This window comes from Pinus tabuliformis, chromosome 9 (assembly GCF_031772625.1).
Source record: "Pinus tabuliformis cultivar Carrire ecotype Pingquan chromosome 9, CPIR1, whole genome shotgun sequence".
Classification (NCBI taxonomy): Eukaryota; Viridiplantae; Streptophyta; class Pinopsida; order Pinales; family Pinaceae; genus Pinus; species Pinus tabuliformis.
In genome coordinates, this window is record NC_142307.1 from 1,116,580,565 (window position 1) to 1,116,600,837 (window position 20,273).

At 39.4% G+C, this 20,273-nt stretch overlaps 2 pseudogenes; one reads left to right on the forward strand and one right to left on the reverse strand.

Annotated features, from left to right (window-relative positions):
- Positions 1–4,230: 4,230 nt before the first annotated feature.
- On the forward strand, positions 4,231–14,140 carry LOC149152573 (lysine-specific demethylase JMJ27-like; annotated as a pseudogene).
- A 4,445-nt stretch (positions 14,141–18,585) lies between these two features.
- LOC149152574 (UDP-glucuronic acid decarboxylase 2 pseudogene) lies at positions 18,586–19,630 on the reverse strand (annotated as a pseudogene).
- Positions 19,631–20,273: the final 643 nt, after the last annotated feature.

Sequence of the window (20,273 nt, forward strand, 5' to 3'; positions counted from 1 at the left end):
AACAATAGTTCCCAACATAGCCAAGGCATATAATGCCTCAAATCCATTCACCTTACCGTCCTTGGTTATCTTCCACATGACTAACCTGCCACCATCCATTTATCCCATTTGACCCAACCAACTCAACCAACTATCATACTCTTACATTCAACCACCCTTATACATGCACGAGGCTTCATCTGAGTCTTATATTACTTGTTGGAATTCCTTCAGCTCTCCGAGAGCTCCATTAACTTCCTCCTTCCCCAACCAATTCTGAAGACCCTCAAAACATAAAAGGAAAGAACGTGAAATAAACAAGAATAAAACCATGAAAAACCAATAGCAATACAACACCACAAACAAAGTGGCATGGCCATGCACCAAACATATAAAAAAAAATTGCAAATCAAGTGCAAAAACATCACAAAGCACCGAAAGAAAAAAAAAAAGCAACAGGTACCATGAATCAATCCCCATGGGTTCCTAGTGCTTCCAAGGGAAAGGTAAACCCAAGTCTTCTACAATATTTCATGGCAGTCTCTTTTTCCATGTAATCCCCTGCATCATAATGCCATAAACACATAATTGTTAGTGCATAAATAGATATACAATATACTAGTTGCCTTACCTTGTCATCCCTAGCACGATGACCTGTAACTGAACACGTACACACATCATCTCTTAAGGGATTCCAATTCCTTGACAAATATAGCCATATAATAACAAGTTAACTACCATACATGACTATCTAACGCACGTGCATATGACTGCACTGAACAACTAACATTTGCCATGCATGTAACCTCAACAATAATAGGATGACATGAATGTATATAACCATAAGGAATATAACAATCGTTAACCATTGTACTTGCATGTTAAACATATAAACCTGTATGACGATCTGCTCTTACCCCGTAGTCCACTGCTGCAACCTTGCTCTCATAATCTGCTTCTCCTTCTCTATCTCAACCAACATATTAGCATCATGATGACACAAACCACAAAAATGACCATCATAGTGCATGAATAACAATCACATAGACAACTAACATGCATGTATAACAAACACATTCCACCCATCGAGTCCAAGTGTTTGAACCATACTTTAATACCACTTTGTATCCATCCTCCTCCCACATTTACCCAAGTTCAACAGTCTACCGGGGTACACATGTGATGAAGAGTTACTATTATATGACTTGACATCCTAGATACAATTAAGAAAGTGGGGCTGAAAACTAAAAGCTTATTGATCTTCCTCAGGAGCTACATGACCCCTAGGAGTTAAACAACCACTCCATGTGTCCAAACCGTGAGATAGGTTTTTTTTCACTTACCTAGACTTCTAGTCGCACGAATAACGCTGCAATCATGCAAATATATGCCTCAAGTTGTAGGCATAACACTGCATCCATGCAAATGCAGTCCCAATTTCTGAGTTTTGAGCTTGAAACCATAGAATCTGTGCCACCTTTTTAGGGCTAGACTCCATATCACTCCCCAAAACTGGACGAGAATTTCCAAAATAATGAATGACATAGAGACAAAGCCTTTAACATAAAACTTGAGCAAGGGCTTCACCTAACCAAGCCTAACCATGACAGATATTTCGTCAAACACATGTAATCTGTAGGCCATGAATACATAGATGAATGTATGTAAAGACTCCATCCTAGGGTCCTCTAACATAACTAAATTTCTCTAATTTCAAATACAATAAAACGGGAAATAATTTATTTCTAACTAAACATTTAATCGATGATAACTTACCATTAAAATTTATTTCCTACAATTAAATAGTGAGCATTTCATTTCAACCACTTACATGAGTAATCTATAAATAAAGGAATACCTATTCCGATGGCCTAGTTGAGATGACCCTGAGCTCCTAATCCTGCTGGGATGCTCCTTTTGACTACCGATTGATTTACCTCCCAGCCAACTAGGAAGTATTTTCTAGCCTAGGAAACCTCCACAGGTTCCCTAGCCTTCCGAGCCCAAGTCCAACCATATGTAGTGTGTCCAAGATAAACAATACTTGCCTTCTCTCCCTCCTCTCTTCCTTACCTTACTCTCAAACAAATCTTCCAAAACCACAACCAAACCAAAACCAAAACCAAGACCAAGCATCCCCTCTCCTCCCCTCATCCTTCCCCTTTTATGACCCATTCTCATCTCCACCTCAACCACCTCTCATTAATTTCATAACTACCCCCTCATCCTTACATTTGACTCTTCTTCTCCCAAGTAAATTTGAGAGGACATTTTGGGGATGAGATATGAATATATAATTTGGTAATTAATTGGAGAGGACCATGTCTTCTCCCAAGTAAATTTGAGAGGACATTTTGGGGATGGGATTTGGTAATTAATGGAAGAAGACCATATCCTATCAAAATTTAAATTTGAGGAGGTAAGCTGGGAATTGAATGGTAATAAAATTTATATCAGTAATAAATTTACAGTTTTACCAATGTAGGTATGTACCAATATTTCTTGATAATTATAAGTCAATATTTTAAGGTAATTTAAACACTAGAAAATTTTGCATGATAAGATTAAGTAGGGAATTACATACACTCCTCCTTCAGAAAACTTCATCCCGAAGTTAGAGTGTAAAAGATACAAGGAATTTGATGCAATTTTCAAATAAGGAAAAACAAAATAAGGAGAGAGTTATAGTAGTAAAATTTGATAAGTTAGACAATGACATCACATTCCATCAATAGTCTCCAACTGATCTATATCCTCCTATCCTTCCTGACCTACTTTTGTTCCCACCCTATCCATCCTTTGCTACTATATACGGTGGCATCGGCTATACCAATCTAACCACTGATCAAACCAATATGGTGGAAGAGTTGACTATATTGACCTAACTTCCCCAGCAGGCAACTCGTAATCATCGTCACATGTCTAGGGGAGTGTGTCCACCACTTCGCTCCCACGATTCTAGGTCTGGAGGTTACACGGTGGGAAATACCTCCACCCCTCCTCACAACTAGGCTGTTGTGGGTCAACACCCTAATATGGACCACACTACAACGCTGGTTGGATACTTGTCATGGAATAATCTAGTCAAGTAGTCTTGTCACCTGTCATTCACATTTTACCCATGTCATAAGAGTCCATATCCAGTAGATACAAAATGTAATAGAACAATGTACATTATACCTTTCCCCATGAGATGTCTCGACCTTCCCCCAATGGAAGAGTAGATCTTGGCTATCGTATAGTTCTTTCCAATCTGTGGGTTAGCTCTCATTCATGCATTTATATAACAACAAGATATATATAGATAAGTGATCTTTAAACATCATGTTATGTCTAGTATCCACATGTCAATATTGCAGTTCATACTGTAAATAAATCATAATTTCACTAAGTCATTCATTAAATAAATCATATCCATTTGAGCCATACATGAAACAACAATAATTCTGATAAGTCACGCACTAGATAATTCATCACTAAGTGAGTCATACATTTGGTCATACATCAAACATTTCCATCATCAATACCAAATCCATCAAATGATTTATATAAGTAGTTTTAGGTGTCCAACTAAATGCATCAATATTACATAACGTTCGTAAATAAATAACATGGAACTGCAAAATATAACCTTAGCATAGGTAGTTGTCTAAGTAAAAAATGGGCATCACAGATGCTCAAAAAGTGAGGGGTATTCACGATGTATAGTCTCTACATCCTCCCAAGTAGTAGATCATGGGCTATACTTGTCCCACTAGACCTTAACTTGGTCCATCGTGCGACGCCTGAGCTGTCAAATCCTACGGTCCAATATGCGTAATGGTTCCACCACTATGGTTCCCATGTCTGAGACCTGCAATTCCCTCCAATCCAGTTTGTGAGATTCATCAGAAACATAATATCGTAAAACAGATACATGAAAAACATCATGAGTTTTATGCAATTGGGGTGGTAGTACAAGATGATAGGCAACTGGTCCAATCTTCTCCTTGATCCTAAAAGGTCCTACGAACTGAGGTGACAACTTCGTCCCTTTCCCAAACCGAATGGTGCTTTTGTTGGGTTGGATACAAATAAAAACTTGGTCCCCTACTTCATAGCTATGATCAATCCTATGTGAATCAATATAACCCTTCTTTCTATCCTGTGCTTCCTTTAACCTTTGTTGAATCTGCTTTACCTATTCCTCCATTTCTTGAACTAATTCTGTCCCGACTATTACTCGGTCCTCCGACTTTTCCCAACTCAACGATGTCCTACATGGCCTTCCATATAGAGCTTGATAAGGAGGCATCTCGATTGAATTGTGGTAACTGTTATTATAGGAAAACTCTACCAATGGTAAGTACATTTCCCACTAAGTCTGATTATCCATGACGTACATCCTAAGCATGTCCTCAATAACCCGATTTACTCTTTCAATCTACCCATCTGTTTCTGGATGATATGCAGTGCACAAGTTCAACTGTGTCCCTAGTGATGATTGCAAACTTGTCCAAAAACTAGATGTAAATAGAGAGTCTCTATTAGAAATGATCTTTGTGGGTAACCCGTGTAGTTGAATAACTTCACTTATAAAAATTCGTGCCACATCAATAACATCATAAGTGTCTCTTACCAGAATGAAATGGGCACTTTTGGTCAATTTATCAACTATAACCAACATAGCATGGTGCCTCTATGACGTCAGTGGCAAACCCACAACAAAATCCATGGAAATTACCTCCCATTTAGACACAGGGATGTCGTGTGGTTGTAGGAGTCCTACTAGATGGCAATGATCATCCTTCACTTGTTGACATTCAAGACATTTGGCGATAAACTGGAATATGTCGTGCTTCATGCCTGCCCAAAAGAAGATTTTCTTCGTGTTTGCATACATCTTATTTACTCCAGGACGTGCACAATAGAGTGCTCTATGTGACTCTTCGAGGATGGTCCTTCTTATACCCCCTTCCTTAGGTATGTACATTCTCCCTTGAAATCTCAATAGTCCATCTGGTTCAAGGACATATTCCTCGAACTTTGGTTCTATCTGCTTCCCACTCTGGAGTGCTGAGATAACCTTTAGATACCAACCATCTTCAAAGAGTTTCTCCAACAGATGTTCCCTCAAATTTACCTTTAAGGCTACTAGGGAAAAGGTTCGTGGGCTCCTGCTTAGTGCATCAACCACTACATTCTCCTTTCCCTTGATGTACAAGATCTCAAAATCATACTCACTCATGAATTCGCTCCACCGCCTTTGTCTAGCATTCAAATCCCTTTGAGTGAAGAGATGCTCCAGGCTTTGATGATCTGTTCTTCACTCAAATATTGTCCCAACGAGGTAGTGTCTCCACAGTTTCAAAGCTAATATCATTGCTGCTAATTCTAAGTCATGGGTAGCATACAACTCTTCGTGTTTCTTCAATTTTCTAGATGCATAAGCTATTACTCTGCCTTCTTGCATCAATAGTACACCCAATTCTTACTTTGAAGCATAAGTTCATACAGTGAAGTCTTTTTCCATGTCCAGTACTTGAAGGATCAGTGCACTATTTAGTAACCTCTTCAGTTTTGTGAATGTAGTGCCACATTCATATGCCCTTTCATACCTGACCCCCTTTTCCTGTAATGTGGTGATGGGTTTTGCAATCCTCGAAATCCCTTCCACAAACCTGCGATAATACCCTGCTAGCCCCATAAAACTACGTATCTCATGAGCATTTTTTGGTACTGGCCAATCCATTATGGCCTTCACCTTTTCCGGGTCAACTGAAATTGCTTCTCCTGAAATGATGTGCCCAAGGTAATGAACCTTCTTCTGAAAGAAGGAACATTTTGACAATTTCCCATACAATTGACTTTCCCTTAAGCATGTCAATACAACCCTTAGGTTCTTCTCATGCTCCTTTTCACTCTTGGAATACACAAGAATGTCGTCCAGAAAGACTTGCACAAATTGGTCCAAATACTTCCTGAACACACCATTCATGAGGCTCATGAATACTGTTGGTGCATTGGTCAAACCAAATGGAACAACTACAAACTCATGGTGCCCAAACCGAGCTCGAAATGTAGTTTTTGAGATGTACTCTTCCTTAATCCTCAATTGGTGGTATCCCGATCGTAGAACGATCTTTAAGAAAATCGTTGCTCCCTTCATTTGATCAAATAGGTCATCTATTCAAGGTATCGGGTACAGATTATTTATTGTGGATCATTCAAGTCCCTATAATCTATGCAATGTTGTAAGGAATCATCCTTCTTCTTGACAAAAATCACTGGTGCACCCCAAGGTGAAATACTAGGTCTGATAAATCCCAGATCTAAGAGCTCTTTTAACTGCATTTGCAACTCACAAAGTTTTGGAGTTTTCATCCTATAGGGTGTCTTAGATATTGGTTCTGCACCGGGTTTTAGGTTGATTGTGAAATCAATCTCCCTTACAGGAGGTAATCGAGGCAATTCCTTAGGAAAAACATCCTTGAATTTAACAAAATTGGGTGTTGATCTAGGGAGGGTCCTTTCTGGTCACTTACAACCTCGACCACATATAGCTTGCAACCTTGTCGAAGAAAACGTTTTACCTTCATCATGGATATGAATCGTAGCGACATTCCTGTCTTGATTCCAAAAATCTCAATTGCCCTACCTTCATCATCTAAAAAAATCACCTTCTTCTTGAAATAGTCTACCAAAGCTCAATGAGATTCTATCCAGTCCATTCTAATAATTACAATCATACATCCCCAATGCTGTGACGTATACCGTCAAATTAGTCGTAAACACCCCGAGGTTTACCTAACATTGGTCAAAACTAGGTCCTACTGCTTGTTTTATCCCAGAAGCCATCTCAACTTGCTTAAAGTCATCGTACTCATAGGCTGCCAACCCACATTTTTCTAATGCATCTGGTGAAATGAAATTATCTGTAGCACCTGAATAAAACAAAATTTTAACTTTTACTTTGTTTATCATACCTAAGGTTTCTACCATGGTAGATTGGTGTTCAACTTGCTGGTTATCAATTGTTGCATAGATTCGATAGTGGCTACTTGCGTGTGCCACCCGCACCACCCCCCCCCCAAAACAATTGGTACTTTTCCTTCTCTACGATTGTTACCAGCTTGTAACTCAGGGTAGTCATGCTGGTAATGAGGTCCCCCGCATCCCCAACAAGTGATGCATGGTAGACCTTGAACAGAATGTTGGGGAATTATTTGGAAAGAGTTCCTTCGCTTGGGACCCCTGCCCCTATTTGTTGCTCCTTGCGTATGACCTTCATTTGAACATGCCCTTGAAGTTGCGGGTGAAGCTGCACTAGTAACCATTGAAATCCCCATTGTCGGTGCTCTGGGTACAACCATGTTTCCATATGGTGGTGGCCTCAAACTTCCTCCCCTGGGGTAGGTACGAGGGGCCTTCCCCATAAACCTTGGTTGGCATGGAAAAATGGTTTTGTTTCCACCCTTTAAGTCTAAGTGTTCTTCGACATAACAAGCTTTTTCCACAGCTTATGCAACTGAGGATGGTTTCCACATTCGCACCATTTCCCTAATCTTAGGGTTCAATCCATAAATAAAATGATCTGCTTGGTGCTGATCAGTATCCATGAAGGAGGCATACTTGACCAATTCCATGAATCTTTTTTCATATTCTTCTACTATACAATTTCCTTGTACCAAGGCATGGAAGGCTCCTACCTGTTGTTCTTCATAATATGCTGGTAGGTACTTTTTCCTGAATCTGTCCTCAAATAACTCCCAAGTAACTACGTCCGGAGTGAGGTCTATTTGACGCTCTAAGTTACCCCATCAATTCAGAGCACTATATCTCAGTTGGAATATTGCTATTTTATCTTTTGAATTGGAATTATATTCCCTTAGTGTGAAGCACCTTCTCATCCCTTCTAACTAGGCTTTTTCACGTTTGCTGGCATGACCTCATGCAAACTCCGGGAGATTAATCCTTTGGAGCTCCCTAGTAATGTCCTCAATTGGAGGTCCTTTATCAGAGTCTCTTGATCCCTCAAGATTTCCTTACCCTAAGGGAGGGTGCTCCACTTTCACTTCATTTGTTTGGCACCCTTTTAAAGTCTCATTAATTGCTTCTAGGGAACGCAAGATGAGAGTCAATTTTGGTGAAGGTAATGGGTTATTTGTAGGAGGTCCTTGTGATGACTCTCCCTGAACTTGATTTCTCCACGTCCTCACCATTTTGAATTGTCCAAATATCTGCATGATGCGCAAGACTCATTAATCCCTCTTAGGACTTATCCCTCTTAGTTGACTCACATATATGTGTATAACGATAGTCATAAGTTTTCCTTTTACTATGCTCGTAAACAAGCATTATTAGTACTGAGAATATTCCCAAGGATCTACCGAATCCTCTTATGAGTGAGTTCTACATAACTTACAAATTTTCTCTTGAGACTCGCTAGGGTATTGGTGCATTGTACTTGTAAGTCATGCTCTAACACAAATTGTTTTCTTTAGTACCATAACTATAATTTAATATTGAGCTAATTAATAACTTGGTTTAATATATTCAAATAATTAAGTCAAATGCTAATGTGAATAATACCCTTTTTAGTCATGTCTTCCTTCTATGGCCATTAGTTGTTCCTTCCCACCCTTTTATATTATGTTTTTAAAATCCTTTGTGTCCATTTTATGAATCTTGGAACCCCCTAAGGACATATAAACAATTGGAAGAGGCAGTGTCTTTGAAGCAAGGTTCCTAAGCAATTATCCATGAACACATATATATATATTTGCAATAATTAGTTTAAAGAGGAAAAATTACATTGCCAAAATAAATGTGACTTCTTACTAGCTTCATAAACACTATATAAAATATTTTTTTAATGTATATTAGTATATAGTATTAGATAAAATTATATATATACCAATTGTGAGCATCTTTATATCATCTCAAAAAAAAATTGGAGAGCCTTTCCATGTATATATATATAATGTTTTATATATAAATGAGAGAATTTTATTTATAGACAAATGTTGTGATTTAGGCACAGGAAATTTTACACAGTGGAAGTTTGTAAATAAAATTTTTAGTTATGATTGCTTAACTAAAACTTAGTTGTTTAAAAGAATGAGAATATATATTTTTAATGAAAATACCAAATTTCATTAAGGATGTGGCACTAGGCATCACGTTCTTTGAGTGGGCCGGGCAATAGAGTGGCTACAATCATAGTGTGACAACCTCTTACGCATTCTGTTGGCTATGGAGCATGATTGTTTAGAGGTATTTGTTTCAGCCGGATATATACCTCAGGAAGTTTGTACACCCCTCCACATGGGGGGGTGCGGGGGGGCCGATCCCCCCCAGTTAGGGGGTCCGAGGGCCAGTAGTCCCCCGGTGGGGGTTTCGGGGGCAACGCCCCCGAAGCTAAAAATAGATGTAAAATTGCCTTGTAAAAGTATAGTAATTTCTAGTCAATCTGGGCCATTCATTAGGTGGATGATCTGACGGTAGAACTTATGTTTAGTTTATGGTTTTTTGCCCTAGAAGGCAACCCCTCTCTTTGTATGAGGGCATTGTATTGAGGCTGAATAATAGAGGTGTATTCTCTGAGCGAGAAGCAGAGAGATGAGACTGTGAGAGAAAACAAAGGATATTACAGTGGATCTACTGTAGGTTGTGTCTCTTTATTTTGCTGGATAATAGAAAGGAAGGACTAGCTGTTCGGGGTGGACATAGCCCAAAATGGGTGAACCACGTATATATGTGTCTCTCTTGTTTTATGCGTTTTTTGTGTTTATATTTCTGCAATATTGTATGTGTTCCATTGCTCCGTAATATATAATTTTCTAACACAATCTTTGAGATGTTGTCTAGGGATGGTTTATCTAGGGTTATAGAGGAGTGGCAAGATTCGTACTGGAAACAAAACCCTGGTTCTGGTCCAAGGGTTTATTGAACATTTTCAGAAACATTGGCTCAGAGGTGAGCTAGTCATAGTTCGGAATGCATTAGATGGTTCATCAGGTCTGAGTTGGGAGCCCATGGTTATGTGGCGAGTTGTTCGAGATTCTGGTGGCAAGTTTAATGCTGATACAAAACAGTGAAATCCATTGATTGCCTAGATTGGTGTGAGGTTGAGATCAACATTCACCATTTCTTTAAAGGGTATCTAGAAGGTCACATGCATAAGAATGACTGGCCTGAGATGTTGAAGTTGAAGGATTGGCCTCCCTCAAATTTCTTTGAAGAGCTTTTACCACGACATGGAGCTGAATTTATCAGTGTATTGCCTTTTCAGGAGTATACCCATCCTGAGTGTGCCCTTCTCAATCTGGCTTCAAAGATTCCTGATCATTGTTTGAAGCCTGACTTAGGGCCAAAACGTACATTGCTTATGGCACGCGTGAAGAACTTGGTAGAGGTGATTCAGTGACAAGGTTGCATTGTGATATGTCTGATGCGGTGAATATTTTGACACACACTGCTGAAGTCAAGTTCCCCATTTGGCAACAAGAGAAGATAGAAAAGATGCAGAAATCCTTTCGATCATTAGATTTGAAAGAACTTTTTGTAGATTCTGAGAAAGTTTGTGACATAGTTAGGGTAGAAGATTCAGGAAAGGCAGCCAATAAAGTGGAATCAAAAGCAGAAGCATCTAATATATCAGGCTCTGATAGTATTACCAATGATAACTCTCCATCACTAGAGGACGTTGAACTGCCCAATGAAATTCAGTCTAAAGTCACTGGAGACACTACTGATTACATGGAAGATGATCTCTAGGATATGAATTCAGTGAAGTCTGATAGTCTGCGAAAATATGAAGGTCATAGTGATGATTGGAAGGAAATTGGTACAATGAAGTCAAAGGAAAACACAGATGCCATGGTTGGGGGGAGCCAGCTGGGACATCTTTCGTAGACAGGATGTGCCAAAGTTGCAATGTTATTTGAGGAAGCATTGCAAGGAATTTAGACATATTAATGCCCTTCCTATTGATTCGATTATACATCCCATTCATGATCAATCATTTTTCTTGAATGAGGAGCATAAGAAAAGATGAAGGAAGAATTTTCTGTGGAACCGTGGACATTTCAGCAACACCTTGGTGAAGCAGTTCTAATTCCAGCTGGATGCCCTCACCAAGTTAGAAACTTGAAGTCATGTATAAAAGTGGCACTTGACTTTGTTTCACCCGAGAATGTCCAAGAATGCATTCGTTTGACTGAGGAGTTCCGCTTGCTTCCAAAAATCACAAGGTGTTATATACCTAGGGGGGATAATATGGGGTACCAAGGGTGGTACCCAAGGTAATAATGTAATAATGGGATGGGCCATAGTAATAAATAAGGTGGTTAACCCATGTCATATAAGGGACCACAAGTAGTTAATAATAATGTAATGGGCCCATGGTATTAGTTGAGGGTATGAGGGAACCATGGTAATGACCCATGGTATTGTATGTATGAGGCCTATATAGAGGCTAGAGACTCCACATGGAGGATATGAAGTCAAGGAATATTGTATGAACAGGCATATGGCTTGTGGAGTGTTCTCCTTCCTTAAGGAGTGAATGTATGGTGTTGCCCTACCATAAGGGTTTGATCAATAAAGAAGCATTTCTATCTATTTCTATGTTATTGTTTCTGGGTTATTGTTATTCTCATATATCTTTTAGATCAGATCTACAACAATTGGTATCAGAGCACTTTCTTGGGCAAACCGTGGAGATTTTTTTTTTTTTTTTTTTAATTTTTGCAGGGATTTTTGGGTGGCGAAATTGCAGATCAGATCTGTATATTTTGGTGCAAGATCTGCAAAATATAATTGCAGATCTGTATTCCTGGTGAAAAAATAGCTGATTTCAAAAAAAAAATTGGTTGAATCGGAGTCCGGATGAAGAAGATATCGCTGATTTAAAAATCAGTGAGGTTGCAGACAACTTTCAGGGCAGCGATTTTGCGGTGCAGATCTAGACGTCCTAGTACAAGATCTGAAAAATATAATTGCAGATCTGGATTCTTTGGGAAAAAATACCCAACTTCAAAAAAAAAATCAGTCGAATCGGAGTCCGGATGAGGGAGATATCGCTGATTTAAAATCAGCTCTTTTTTCAGAAATTTTGGGTGACGGCGGGAAAGTAGCAGCGCAGATCTGTAATTCCAGTGTCTGAATCAGGATTTCTATCACATGGGCAGATGCAAAATGGTTGCTCCATTTCCAAAAACAGGTTATAATAGAGATTCTGAGCAATATTGACGAAACTGTGACAATTTCAACTTTTCGCCAAGTAAGTGAATTTTTTTTTCCAAACCATTCATGGCTTCTAGCAAGGTTCTATACTTTACAGGAAAAGATGATGGTCCTACTATTGAAGAATACATAAAACAACAGAAGTGGGTATGGAAAAACCTTTGGAGGGATTCATGGCGGTTGGGTTTCAAAGATGAGGCTTACAAATGGTATCTCTCACTTGATGACAAACAGTTGACCAAACTTTCAGATGCAGAATATGAAAAAGTCCTTTTAGACAAATGGTCTCGTGCTAGAAAAAAGGAGAATGAGACTCATAAGGGATTATTTGCTACAGGTGTCTCCTTATTGCAGATTCATGGATTGCTTCAGAAAGAGAAGATCATTGTTTCTATCAATCCTAGTTGTAAACATAATTTTATCAGTGTTAATTTGGAAAAAAAATTGCAAGTCCTAGCAAAACAAATTGAACATACACAGGTTGATAATGAGGATGTTCAAGTGTAAAAGGATTTGAAGATTTCTATGGATAAATATGTGTTGCATGGTGATTTTTACGCTTCAGAGATGGATAATATGGATGTTGTTTTGGGATATCCTTGGATGGAATCCGTGGGTACTATCAATATTAATGTGCAGAAGAAATTCCTGAAGCTATGGTATAAAAAGAAGAAAATTACATTACAGGATATTTCCATCCATAAACAGGTAGAGCACATGGAGGCTGAAGCAGAAGATGTTCAAGGGACTGACATATCAGATGATGAGCCTTTGATGATCGACAATCAAACATAAACAGAGGCTGCAGAAGAAAAGGTTACAAGTGATAATACATCAGAGGAGGGCTCAGTGGTTGAAGTCATATTGAAAAAGAAGACACCACAACAGACACCATAGCAGGGTGAAGTCAAGCAAAAGCCATCGTGGGTTAAAACTTCAACATATCATCACCCACATAACCCCGCAAGACAACCATCAAGATGGAAACCAAGTAGTCACATGACAGATAGAAAGGAAAGACGATCCCCCTACTACACATCAACACAGAAGAGCTGCCATGGTCAACTTCCATCTCAAGCGAGCGAGACACCAGCGAGATCGAGGGTTCACCTTTCTCTTGGATGGCTAGATGCACGTGCATGGTACCAGTGGACTACTCTTTTGAGTAGATCTTATTATTTATGTTCTTCCCATGTTTCGGGGACGAAACATGCTTAGGGGGGTGGAATGTTATATACCTAGGGGGGATAATATGGGGTACCAAGGGTGGTATCCAAGGTAATAATGTAATAATGGGATGGGCCATAGTAATAAATAAGGTGGTTAACCCATGTCATGTAAGGGACCACAAGTAGTTAATAATAATGTAATGGGCCCATGGTATTAGTTGAGGGTATGAGGGAACCATGGTAATGACCCATGGTATTGTATGTATGAGGCCTATATAGAGGCTAGAGACTCCACATGGAGGATATGAAGTCAAGGAATATTGTATGAACAGGGATATGGCTTGTGGAGTGTTCTCCTTCCTTAAGGAGTGAATGTATGGTGTTGCCCTACCATAAGGGTTTGATCAATAAAGAAGCATTTCTATCTATTTCTATGTTATTGTTTCTGGGTTATTGCCATTCTCATATATCTTTTAGATCAGATCTACAACAATTGGGGGTACCAAGGGTGGTACCCCATATTATCCCCCTAGGTATATAACACAAGGCCAAGGAGGACAAGTTAGAGGTAAAGAAAGTGGTACTCTGTGCAACGAGTTCAGCAGTGAGAGAAATTCGGAAATTGACATTGGACCCAAAAGGTGCGAATCTTGGAGTAGAGAACCCAAATTTGACAGACTTGGTTTCCCAAAATCTGGAAAAAATGAATAAATGGAAGAGAGAACACGACAGTTGAATGGATATCTTCTTCTTATTCATTTCTTGTGCAGTGTTTTTGAGAAATTTGATTGGGATGGGCTGATGTACTTGGCGGCCTGCAGTTTTTAGATAGAATAATGAAAAAAAATCTATTCAAACAGATCGACAATGCAAAATTCAAGCATTATTTTGCAGAGAAATCTGAAGTTCAGCCTTGTTGCTTTTCATCTGTATATATGGTCAATTCCATTTGATTTCAGTTATTCCAAGTTTTCCTTCCTTTGAAGTCAATAAGGCAAATGCTTTCCAGGCGCAGTGATTCTGGAAAATTGATTGTGGTTCATTGATGTTGCTCAAGCAAATGGAAAGCTGAGAAATGAGGGGGCCAATTGGACAATTAGCCAATGTTGACGTTAGTATCTGTAAGAGTCCCGTCACTTGAACCATATGCCTAAAGGAAAATGATGATAATTTGAGAGCCTTTTATCAGTTCATGATGCCTCTTATAAATTATGAAGGAGTTGGGACTTGGCCAGAAAGGTCTTGAGCAGATGAAGAGATGTTTAATAGTTTTAATTGTTGTCCATTGTATGGAAGGAAACTTCGATGAATAAAGGCATTGGCAAATGAATGAAACTGTTAGAGATATGGAACCACAAATAATATTTTTGAATATGCAGTGGGAAATCATAGATTAAATGAGCTCGAACATGTGAGACAACCACATGTGAAAGTCACATAGCCTATGTTTATTAGTCATCGTGTTACCACCAAGGCAAATTGCGACTAATAAATTCCAATTTTCTTAACAACGAAGATTTTATCTGCACCCTTCACAGAGGAGGATCTTATTCGAGTTGGTCATTCAAAATATTATTAGGTGTCTCAAGGCTTCTGAAACAAGAATCTGACTCCTTCACTGAAGGAAGTCATCGATACACCATTGATTTAACTTTACAGAGTTCTTGGAGTAGTTAAAAGCAATGTTGAGATAAAAATTAGACTTGAATTGAAAAAGAAGGAGTTGCAGCTCACAGGTGAGTACTGCACCTGGAGACTGCACTCAAACAAAGAGAACTATCTCCGTACACTCTACATTCATCAAATGAGTAATTACATCATTAAGTACATTACTGAAATCAGGAAGTTGCAACCAAACTCCTAAACTCTAGGAACAAATCCTAAGCTAAGGAGATACGTTACAACTTGTGTAACCATTTCTCCATTAATACAGAATAATATTAATTATTTTCAACTCCCCCCCTTAATGGATAAAGGATTATCCTGAACTCCTAGCATCCCTCTAAACAATTCAAACTTTACACGCCCAAGAGGCTTAGCAAAAAATATCAGCCATGTTATCACAAGTTTTACAATATTCAACACATATCTCTTTTAACTGTAGTTTCTCTCGAACAAAATGAAATTGAGTATCGATATGTGGCTCCACACAATGCTTGGTACTCAGCTTCACATGAAGATAGAGCTACAGTGCTCTGCTTTTTGCTGCTCCATGCTATGACCCCGGATCCAATGCTGAATGCGTAACCTGTGATAGATCTTTGATCATCCAAGTTACCTGCCCAATCGGAATCTGAAAAACCTGCTAGAATAACATCAGAAGTGTCAGTGTACAAAATGCCATAATTACTAGTACCACTAAGATACCTCACCACACTTTTTGCTGCAACCCAGTGACTTTCGAGTGGTTTTGACATGAACTGGCTCAACACACTAACAGAGTATGCCAAATCTGGTCTAGTTGTAGTCAGATATATCAAACTGCCAACTAGCTGTCTATACATGGTGGCATCCACCTCTTTAGTATCGTCGTCACTGCTCAACTTTAAGTTCTGCTGTAATGGTGTTGCTGCTGATCTGCATTGCTCCATTCTGAACCTTTCCAGCAAGCTTCTGGCATACTTCCCTTGAGTAAGAAAGGTTTGTCCAGAGTCTTTCCATACCTCCAATCCCAAGCAATAATGAAGGTTTTCGAGGTCTTTCCATCTCAAACACTTGTAACATCTGATTTCTTTGATCAGATTGTTAGAATTCCCTATTATGATCATATCATCTACATACAAATAAATCAAAATAATTTGCCTCTGTTTCTTAAACTTGGTATACAGATTTGGATTATTCAAGCCCCTATGAAAGCCATGCTATATAAAAAATGAGTCAATTTTCTCATACCACGACCTGGGTGCCTGTTTTAAACCATAAAGTACCTTTTTCAATTTACACACAAGATGTTCCTGCCCCTTTTTCACAAAACCTTCAGGCTGTACTAAATAAATTTTGTTGGAAATAATACTGAGAGGGGGGGTGAATCAGTATTATCAAGTTCTTTTAATAAATCTTCCTTATTTATTCTTTGAATTATTTTTGCATGTCAGTACCATAAAATAATGAGCATGAACAAAGAAAACAGATAGTCACACCAAAGAACACAAGATGTAAGGTGGAAACCCAATGTGGGTGAAAACCACCTGCTGCAATATGTCTCTATCTTCTTTCAAATTAGAAACTCCTTTTACAATGGTTTTGTACTGGTGCAGTCCTTTACCAGTACGCAGGCTGCAACCTACAGAGAGCTACAACTCTCTCTCGTTTTCCAGTCTCTCCTGGAAGGGAGCTACAACCCCCTACTTCTTTTATTTCAAGGACCACTTTTCATAAATTTTCAAACTGGATCCAAGAACATCAAAAACCCATCAACTACACCTGCATCATCAATCTCTGATTTCACCAAAGCCAACCCGCATACAGATCTGCAAATATTTCCTTATAACTTTGCAGTTGTTACATCAGACATACCCAGATCATAACATGTGTAAAATAAAACATGCATCAATAATTCAGACCCAGATTATTAGATTTATAGATCAAGCGTATGCCACATATCACAGATCAAAATCATATAGAGATACCACTATTCCAACCTTAAGATTTTGACCCATCAATAGAACTTATCCTTCTCCTTACGCTCAGGTTCCTTCTTCATTCAGATCCAGATCTGCACCAAAACCCAATCACAATATTCCAGATCTAGCACTTTATCAGATATTCGATAATTCAGAAGATGCTTTGCCAAATGATCTCCTTCCTCTTTTATAGTCTTAGGCCTTTCACAATACCACGGGCCAAAACCATAGGATCAAAAAACTGTTGGACTAATACCATGAACCAACCATGAAAGTACGTGAGATCAACACTTTTGGATGCAATACCGCGGGCCAAAACCATAGGATCAAAAACTGTCGGACTAATACCATGAACCAACCATGAAATTGCGTGAGATCAACACTTTTGACGAGGTACCATGGTCCAAAACCATAGGTTCAAATACCAAGGACTAACTACCATGGACCAAAGGTAAGTTCTCCAACATATACGCGCTTTTCCTTGCATGAAAGTGCGTACCATGGTCCAAAACCATAGGTTCAAATACCAAGGACTAACTACCATGGACCAAAGGTAAGTTCTCCAACATATACACGCTTTTCCTCATAGGTTCAAATACCAAGGACTAACTACCATGGACCAAAGGTAAGTTCTCCAACATATACACGCTTTTCCTCATAGGTTCAAATACCAAGGACTAACTACCATGGACCAAAGGTAAGTTCTCCAACATATACGCGCTTTTCCTTGCATGAAAGTGCGTGAACTTTTTCTCTACATGAAATAAACTTTTCTCTGCATAAAAGTGCGTGAACTTTTCTCTACATGAAATAAACTTTTCTCTGCATAAAAGTGCGTGAACTTTTCTCTACATGAAATAAACTTTTCTCTGCATATAAGTGCGTGAACTATAATTTATTATCTGAGATGAGTGGGTTGCCATCAAGTACAACATATGTATCATAATGCCAACAAATTTCTTCCTTCAAGTCACCATTCAGAAATGTAGACTTAACATCTAGCTGGTGTAGCTGCCATTTGTGTTTTGTTGCTAAGGAAATCAACATTCTAATGGTGTTTAATTTGGCTACAGGAGCAAAGGTGTCATCGAAATCTATTCCCTCTTGCTGTGAGTAACCATTTGCTACCAGTCTAGCTTTAAGTTTCTCTATACTCCCATCTGCATTTATTTTTGGTTTATACAGCCATTTGCATCCTATGGGGGTTTTACCTTTTGGCAATTCAACCAAATCCCAAGTATGGTTTCTGTTTATTGATTCTATTTCCTCATACATTGCAGCCCTCCATGCATCAAATTTATTTTCTTCCTCATAATTTGCAGGTTCTATAATGTTTAAAATCTTTGACATTAATGCATAGTCTTTCAATTTAGAAGGCAATCGAGTCTTCCTACTTGATCTCCTTGGTAGGGGACTTACCTCAAATCTGTGTATTTCAGCCTTTTCTAGGCTTGCATCATTGATTACGTTACCTGTTACTTCTTCTTCTTGTTTCTGCTCCTGCTCTTCATCTTCCTCACTGTTTTCTTCCATTAGCAATGGAATGTGCCAATCACTGTTAGAGTCATCCTTTCCTTCTTCAACCTGTTCTAGTTCTAACATTGTAAATTCCCCAGGATTCCCAAGATTGAAAGGACCAACATGTTCGCCCTCCATAAGTCACATAAGGCCTTCAACCAGATCAGAAACGAACTGGAAACTCCGTGTCTGTTTCCCATTTCCATAGACTGTCAAAGGCTCCTTGCGCAAAGCCTGAGCAACAAAATTACTTACAACCCGACCATCATCAAGGCACATTCGCGGACCGTATGTATTGAAAATTCGAGCAATCTGAACCTCAACATTTGCTCCCCTGTGATAATCCATAGTCAGAGTTTTGGCTGTTCTCTTACCCTCATCATAGCAACTGCGGACTCCGATGGGATTAACATTGCCCCAGTAAGCTTCAGTTTGAGGATGTTCAAGAGGATCTCCATAAACCTCACTAGTACTTGTAAGCAAAAAACATGCCCCAACACGCTTGGCAAGTCTGAGTATGTTCAAGGTTCCCACATCATTAGTTTTGATAGTCTTCACAGGATTGTGTTTGTAATGCACAGGGGAAGCAGGGCAAGCCAAATGGTAGATCTGATCAACCTCCAACAATAAGGGTTCCACAACATCATGCCTTATCCGTTCAAACCTCGGATTGCCAAAATGATGCAAAACATTCTCCTTCCTTCCTGTGAAGAAATTGTCGACAACAATAACACTGTCGCCTCTTGCCATGAGCCTGTCAAGTAGATGACTGCCAACAAAGCCAGCTCCACCCGTCACGACAACTCGCAGGGACTTTCTCTTCAAACCTAGGGGCACTTTAGCCCCCGAATTCACCATCGAACCCGAATGATACTGAGCAAACCGAGAAACAGGAGTCTCATAAACAACCCGATGAGGTTTGTCGGGCACAAACCTTCCATTTTCATTAACATTAGAAGCCAAAAAACCAGGCTGAAGGATAAAGAAAGTCGATGCGATGGCGATTCCTATCAAAATAAACAGCAGCCGCTGCTCCCTGAGCAAATAATCTACTGGCCTGATAATAGACCACGGCTTTTCTGGCTTAAAAGAGTACTTATCACTGTTATTCATATTGGACTAATAAAATTTATGATCCTCTGATGAATAAGTCTTCAATGAGCCACCACCGGGCAAATCCGATCTGCTGCCACCAAACAGATTAGGAACTCCAATGTGCCACCACTGGGAAAATCCGATCTGCTACCACCGAACAGATCAGGAACTCCAATGCGCCACCACCGGGCAAGTCCGATCTGCTGCCACCGAACAGATCAGGAACTCCAATGTGCCACCACCGGGCAAATCCGATCTGCTGTCACCGAACAGATCAGGAACTCCAATGTGCCACCACCGGGCAAATCTGATCTACTGCCACCGAACAGATCAGGAACTTTCAAAGTGCCACCATCGGGCAAGGCCGATTTGCTAAAAAAATTGCAGATCTTCCAAAGAGAAAGAGGCTGGTGCTTCTCAACTTCGAAAGATCCGCGCCAAAATCAAAATCGATGCATGTTACGAAATTGGCGCGATTAAGGCTTGCTTTTCCGCGCCAATAGCAATTTCTGGCGCGCTGGCACGATTATCACTCTCAAAACCGCGCCAAATGGCGCGACTGTTCCTTAATAAACAGCGCCAACTCCTTCTTTCGCTCAAAAATGGCGCGACTGTTCGCTACAAAACCGCGCCAACCCTTTCTTCCGCTCAGAGATGATCA